Source organism: Alexandromys fortis, unplaced genomic scaffold (assembly GCF_014885135.2).
Source record: "Alexandromys fortis isolate MF-2015 unplaced genomic scaffold, M_Fortis_MF-2015_v1.1 scaffold_116, whole genome shotgun sequence".
NCBI lineage: Eukaryota > Metazoa > Chordata > Mammalia > Rodentia > Cricetidae > Alexandromys > Alexandromys fortis.
In genome coordinates, this window is record NW_026067998.1 from 1,790,962 (window position 1) to 1,797,998 (window position 7,037).

The following is a 7,037-nucleotide window of genomic DNA, read 5'->3' on the forward strand; positions in this document are numbered from 1 at the left end:
GGTGGGGAAGAGACAGAAATTTTTAATAAATAAATAAATTAATTAAAAAAAACAAAAAAAAGAAAAAAAAGAAAGTAAATTATGTATAAAACGTTGGACTCACCAAGATAGGATAGATACAAAATGTTTTTTTCTGAATTTGTCAAATGCAAATGGACTAGACATTGTTAATTTGTTTATTGCCTGTATATATTGTATATAATCATTGCACTTATTGTATATAGCTTTCTTATATAAGTTATAGCCTTCTCTTTTAGACAAAAGGGAAAAATGTAGTGGCATTTCAATTGTATTTTAATAAACAAAGAATAAATAAATGAAGATCTGAGAGTAAAACAGTTCCATTGGTCAGCCTTACAGATAGGTTATGGTAACACACACCTTTGATCCCAGGAACAACAATGACACACGCCTTTAATCCCAGTGGCCACATTAGTTGCCATAGAAAATGGGTGGTGCATGCCTTTAATCCCAGCTTAAGGAAAGATTATAAAATGGAGGCGGGGAGGCATCTCACAGATGCAATCTCATTCTGAGATTCCAGGAGACAGGATCACCATTTCAGACTGAGGTCGAGGTAAGAACCAGTTATGAAGCAGTGGCTGGCTGTTTTGCTTTTTGAAGATTCAGGCTGAATCCCAAAGTCTGGCCCTGAACCCTGAGTTTTTATTAATCGTGCATCAGATGATGATCAAACAAGAAAAGACATATTAAAAGTAGTAAGAAGCATCAAATAAATATCATTAAAATGTTTTTCAAAATTCAATCATGTGATATATATATAACAGGAACAAGTCTCAGTAGAGCATATTTTATAAGCTTCTGTAAATAGTGTCCTTAAAATTTTAGAAGCATAAAATTTTCTTTACTTGCTTTATTATTGTAGTATTTTTGTAACTATTGACATATAATATATGAAAGAGTATCAACTTAATGGTATCTGAATGTTCCTGGAAGGTGTGATTCACTGATTCCTGTCAGTTCAATATCATGAAAAATGAAGATACTACTTCTGACACAATTTACTTAAAGGTAATAGATATTTTTCTAGGAAATAAACAGTAGTGGAAACATCCCTACAGACAAGAAAACTCAGCAACTGTGATAGGAACTTGTTCCACGAGTAGAGGACAATGGAAAGATGGTGACCTGGCATCTTAACACGTATGACTTGAAAAGATGAACTTCAAAAAGAAACTGGAAAACTTATAAGTGCCATCCTTTAATGGATTTAGGGGCTTGTAAAGAGGCTTTAAGTCTGACTAGGACCTCAATAGCCCTCAACTTTCTAAACTGTCAACAGCATAAAATAGTAGCATAATGTACACAGAGAAAAAATGCCATGGAATTCATGTTATTAAAACAATATGGCCTACCATGGAGATTCTGAAAGTCACTGAGAGCAAGAGCTAGCCTGCCCAACCACTGGCCATGATAGTGCTGGCTGTGAATAACTTAAGTCTTAGATAATATGCCTAAGCCAAGCGAAGACGAGACTGAATAGAGATACATAGGCTTCACAAAAGCAAGGTAAACTCAGAAGGCTAATTAGTGCCCGGAGTGGTCTAGGTATCATCAGGCTTCCCAGTGCTACAAAGTGAGTGTGAAATGCAAAGGGTCACACCAAGTCTCGTTCTGAGAACTTAGCTGTCCACCACCCACAGGGTGGAGGCAGAGCAGCATCCCTTTCAGTTTACGTGACATCTTAGAAACTAGAATGTAGAAAAAAGAAAGTCTCTGAAACCAAGTTGACCTTCATAATGTCTTTGTATTCATCTACCCTGATAGCGGCTAAAAGTTAGAAGAGGTGAAAATACATTTGCAGGGTTTCCTCAATCCTGGGCATAGAGGTTATAAGAAAGTTCAAGTCAGTTACACAGAAATGTTTGTACTTCTGAGCTTAGTGTAGGAATTTCCAGGCTCACCACATTTCCATACCTGTTTCGCATACATATCCTAAAAGAAAAATCACATTTCACAACCACAAAGAATTTGACCATTGAACAGGAACAAACATAATTTGCATAAATTTCCATCTTACTCTCAAACAACAGTTTCTGAAATTAATTATATGAGTAACATGGTACATTATATGTGACAAGCACTCTGAGTCACAAGGAGAGCTTGCTTAGGCAATAACAACTTTCTCTTTGGGGTAGGATGTGAACTCCTGAAACAAAGGCAGGAAAAAGTATAGTTTGAATTACTCATGAAAATGTTTACTGGCTTTTTGAGTACAGTAAGACATTTATAAGATCTTTTAAGCAGAAATTTTGAACAGGAATTCCAAGTCAGCCTTGAGAAGTACGTATTTGGATCATAGAAATGAATGGAAAATAACTTAGCAACATGATTTAACTTCTTAGGTTTGCTCCATATCAGATTTATTTTAGGACATACATAGATATTAGAAGGTTTGCAACATTTAGTAGATTTTTAAAAATGTAGGACAGTAAATCATGTATTGCAAAGTAAAGAGTGGAGGAGAGTAACAAAATTACTATCGAAAGTAGTAATCAAGATATCACAATACTTCAAACTAAACAGATTTGTCTTCAGAGAACACTGAGCACATATCATTGGTCCATTTTGTAAGAAGGAATTAAATTCTTAGACAGTATTATTTTTAGAAGCTGACCTGAAATATATACAAGAATGGATGACTCCCTCCCACATCAAAGTCTTCTTGTGCGCCCCTTTCCAAATTTATACTCTCATTTAATTATTATTGTTACATGCATATACATATATCAGTATATATAGGCACATATATGCAAACTTCGAACACATGTGTACATGTGCTCAAGACTGAATACTCGGGATCGAACATCCTGTGCTGCAGCCTGAGAAGTCCTTGAGAAGACTGAGTCCTTGAGAAGACTGATTCTCCTTCTCTTGGCAGTCATTGGCTAGTATAACTCTTTTCAGAAAACCTATCGGTTTATTCAACTAAAAGCAAGACAGGAAATAGAGCTGCAACGGCAACTGTCTCTCTCGCCACATGTTTTCCCAAGGTCTAAGTGTAATTACTATGTTTTCAGAAGTGCTCTGGTATGAAAGTGTTAGATGTGACAGGCAAAAATATCTCTACAGAGAGAGGCAATGTTTTAGTTCCAAAATAGGGTGTGCATTTCCATTTCCTACAGCAAATGTTAGAGCTTGGCTTTATACCCAACCAGCATGACTACCCACAACCTCCTTGTAATAAATATTAAATGAATGTCATTTGATCCTTCTATTTCCCCCTGAGAGTTTCTGATGCATTTAGCACATGCTGTTAGGGGCAGTCTCTCTGAAGTCTGGGACATAACTGTTTTCTTTATTTTCACTTGAAAAGAAACATATTAAATAAGATAAAATTTTAGCTATCACTATTAAACCCTAATAGAATCTTGTGTGCTTGAGGGATTGCTATGATTTTAATATGAGTTTATAAAAAAAAAACATTACTATTTGTTTCTTCTGTGTATAAAATTCCAAAAGTAAGAGAGCTTGACTTTCGGCAATAAGTAAATCTTTTAGAATTGTTGCCAGGCAGGAAGGCATCTGAAAGAACATGTGGATGTTTCACGAAGACATGTGACTAAACTGGGTAGAAATTGTTGACCCCAAAAAATGGTTAACCATAAGTGGTGACACCTGCTTATTTTCCCAGTGCTCAGAAGGTGGAGACAAAACAATGAGAACTTCCTGTTCAATCTTGGCTTTATATGAAGTTTAAGACCTGTGCCAGATTACCTAAGACTCTGTCTTAAAGAATACAAAAACAGAAACATGAATAAACATGATTACTTTCGTCCATTTTTTTATGTAGTTTCTTCTGTCTTCCTTCGTAGACAACGTACTGCTTTAGAAGTAAACAAACAAATTGGAAATAAATTTCTCATGGTTTGGGGCTAAACTCTACCCTAGCTGGGTACTTTAAATATTTTAATTTTCATGTATGGTAAGTCACATTCCCACCCTGAAATTTATAGTCTCTGAGAAGCAGTAATTCCTGCTTCTGCCACTGACTTACAGCTTAACAATTTTTTTTAAATATCATGAAATTTAACACTGCTGGTTCTGGCAAAAAGTTAATCCCCTCAGTTATGTTCTCTTCCACCCACGGTGTTGAAGACCTTCACTGATTAAAGAATTGGGATGGTTGAATTTCCTCATGTGTAAGTACTGCAGACAGCCTAGCAAAGAAACTTACAAGTAGAAAATATCAACGATGTGATAAATCAGAGTAGGAAATGAAGATGTACTTGTTGATTCTCTTGAGGGCCATGCTATGTTATGCAACATTACAAAACTATATAACAAGGTATCTTTGGGGAATCCTCTTATTATATTTTACTTAATCCAGAGAGCTGTTTTCTAATAAGGAATGCACAGCTCCATTAAGAGTTAATGAGAATTTCTAGACCTCATGTGCCTAGGAAATCTCCAGCAGATTTTAGAATATGAAGGAAAAAAACAAGATGAATGAGAAAAGAGTTTATTCTGGCTTGCATATTCCTGGGTAACATACTTAATTTCAAATATTCTTATTATTTTTCAGTTATCTATGCATATTTCAAAGCTATTTCTTTTCAATTCTGAATTCATTTGCCGGGATTCTTTTTAGCTACATAAAAGATTACAAGATAGAATTCTCGGTATACGTGCTTTGCTTCATGCCATTGTCGTGACGATTGGAATACAGTTGAGAGAGACTGACTGGAACCAGATTTTATTCTCTTGTAATAAATTTACCTTAACTCCCTGAGGAAATTCATGTTTAGTATTCTTGTTCACTTTCAATTGGGTGTGATGTGCATTTTAACTGGCTTATGGAAAAGAATTTCGAGATTGGATCTTAGAAAGGTCCAGGGAAGCATCAAGTATTGAAAACATTTTTATAAAACTAAGGTTATCATATTTTCTTTCTGTTGTATTTCAATAACTGTTGGAAAACAAAGGTCTAAAGTAACTGTTCTCCAATATGAATGAGCATCATATCTATATTCTGTGTTTATTGAAGTATCAAATTTTTTGCCCAATTCTTCCCACTTTCTGACTTGGTAGGACTTGAATGTCATACATGTTTTTGCTTTTGTGACAGATTCCCACAGGATTCTGATGTGCCTGTGGGCATCTCACTTGAGGAATCACTGTGCTATAAAGAATAGCTTTATTGTGTGAGCTCACATACAATCAGAAAACATGAAATGAGTCAACGTGACTATCCAATAAGATAAATTTACTTTCTAATCTCCTTGTACATGCCAATGCCAATTCTTTTAAAGCTTTACTGAAAACTGATTTGGACCATAGCAAAAAGCCGTATAGCCTGGTTTCTTATATCTATGACATGCTTAGCAAGATAGATGTCTGGCAAGATATCAACATTAGATCATTGGACCATACGCTGTATGTCCTCCAGCACGCAATAGCTAGCAGTCCAGCTAACTCAATAAAAACAGTATTAACGCTGTTACATTACCAGACAATCACATTCCCATTAGCATCAGCCTCTGAAAGGTATTCCCATGTTGGAAGTTAGCCAGACTCCTTCAGACAATCTCAACTTACTGCACAATGTAATTTGGAGAGGGCCATATGGCAATAAATATGGTTATGAAATACTGTGCAAGTCTTTGCTCATTCTCCTTTTATTGCAGAGAGAAGTGAGCATCTAGAGATTGACTTAAGGAAAAATGTATATGTATATGTATGGAATATATTAGCATAATCTTTGGCCCTATTGCACAGAAAAATAAACAAGCTTTCTGAAATAGAATAAACAAATATTTCATCACTCCAGACACTTTTAATACACAAGGCCATGCCTGCTCTCAGGAAGACATAATAAGCAGACGAAAGGAAGAAAGGGGATTTCTTATATGGTACAACTGCTCACGTTTTCTCCCATGAAAGCAACTGCTTACACCATTTTCTTGTACTTTGTGAAATAAGAGAACTAATGCAGACTACATTAAGGAGTTATTTAAGGATTGATAGAATCTGCAGCGAGGTCTCTTCCTATATTTTTCCTTTGTTGGGTACCTCAGTTGCAAGGCAATAGTGGACTTCTTATAATAAGAACGGGCTTTTTCTGTTCTACCTTTTAGCATCAGCCCTCCAGTACAGCCACCTGCTCAGACAAGCAACATGACTTTCTATGACTTCAGAGTAAATGAAGCACACTCCACTAACCCAAGGGTACTGTCAATCTAAAATATCAATATAAAAGCTTGAATTGCACATTTTATGATCAGCCAACTGTACTTAGAAGAGAGCCGACTTCTCATCTTTTAATATCAGTGTCTCTTCTGCCTTTTCACCAATAATAGAAACCTATCATTTTGCATATTAAATGCAACATTACTGACAATGCAGCAGAATAAATTGGTGACTCTGTTTCTACTCAGAGGAATTTCGAAGTTGCTATCTCTTTCAGAAAAATAAAACTTCAGAAAACAGCATAATGATTTTTTAAGTGACTTTACAAAAGTGTGGCTAAGGAATAAAAATTAAAAAGTGCATATCCCATGCCACTAGCTCTAGGCTACTTCTTCCAGGTATTCTTCTCCATTATGACATGGGTTTTACTAATATGCTTACAGCAGAGACTGTCGCCTTCTGTTGAGGGGATACCAAGGCATCTTTACCTACATCTTGTCAGTAAAAGCCTTAAGATTCTTCTGTTTCACATTCTACTATTCACTTACCCTTAGCATTTGTTCAGTATGAGGGTTCTCAGTGCCTCGGAGATGAAACATTCTTATTGACTCAGAGACAGCCTTAAGTTAGATGGGGATATTTAAATTTACATTTTACTCTTTCCCTACGTCATTTTTAAAATACCCATTCAACTCCAAATAAAGGAGCCTAAGCAGAAACTGGATCATTGGCAAAAGGAACCAAAGTCAGGTTAATACTATATATTTTTCCCCATCTTAAATACAAAATGATAATGCTTTTACATCATTAATCAAAACTTTCAACTCAGAATTACTGTGAGCAGTGTTTTTGCAAGCGCTGTCACTCAAACATTTTTTCTTTCATGT